This window comes from Colobus angolensis, unplaced genomic scaffold (genome assembly GCF_000951035.1).
Source record: "Colobus angolensis palliatus isolate OR3802 unplaced genomic scaffold, Cang.pa_1.0 Scaffold67, whole genome shotgun sequence".
In the NCBI taxonomy this organism is placed as follows: domain Eukaryota; kingdom Metazoa; phylum Chordata; class Mammalia; order Primates; family Cercopithecidae; genus Colobus; species Colobus angolensis.
In genome coordinates, this window is record NW_012120376.1 from 6396722 (window position 1) to 6397523 (window position 802).

Below are 802 nucleotides of genomic sequence, written 5' to 3' on the forward strand. Positions count from 1 at the left end.
CCCAGCCTCTTGGGAGGCTGAAGCATGAGAATCGCCCGGGAGGCAGAGCTTGCAGTGAGCTGAGATTTGGCCACTGCACTCCAGCCTGGGCGACAGAGCGAGACTCCGTCTCAAAAAAAAAAAAAAAAATCCTTTCCTGACCCTCCCAGGGGTTTTTGCTTCCTCATCTTTGCTTTCATACAACTTTGTCGATATCACTGATGTATTCCTTATCCTTACCAGATTATAATTGTCGTGTGGATGTCTGTCTCCCATCAGAAGTTCCTGTGCTGTTGGCCAGGCATAGTGGCTCACACCTGTAATCTTAGCACTCTGGGAGGCAGAGGCAGGCGGGTCACTTGAGGCCAGGGGTTCGAAACCAGCCTGGCCAACAAGGCAAAACCCCATCTCTACCAAAAACATCAAAATTAACTGGGCGTAGTGGTGGGTGCCTGTAATTCCAGCTACTTGGGAGGCTGAGGCAGAAGAATCGCTTGAACCTGGGAGGTGGAGGTTGCAGTGAGCCAAGATTATGCCACTGCACTCCAGCCTGGGCGACAGAGTGAGACTCTGTCTCAAAGAAAGAAATAAGTTCCTCTGCTGTTAAGGGCAAGGACTGTGTTTCACTCATCTTTATGTCTTTAGTTCATTATACAGTGCCTGGCACATAGTAGATATTCAGTAAAAGTATGTTGTGTTGAATGAGTTCATGCCTTGAGAGCCTAGAAATGGGGAAAATAGTTGGATAAAGTTATGTGTCTGCATGTGCCCATGTGTATGCTTGAAGTTTTCTCAGCAACTTTTTTTTTTTTTTTTTTTGAGA

The 802-nt window shown here is 46.8% G+C and overlaps 1 protein-coding gene across 4 annotated transcripts in view; it reads left to right on the forward strand.

Annotated features, from left to right (window-relative positions):
- Window positions 1-802, forward strand: part of R3HDM2 (R3H domain containing 2) — a 75640-nt gene that overhangs the window by 32172 nt on the left and 42666 nt on the right. The window lies entirely within an intron of this gene.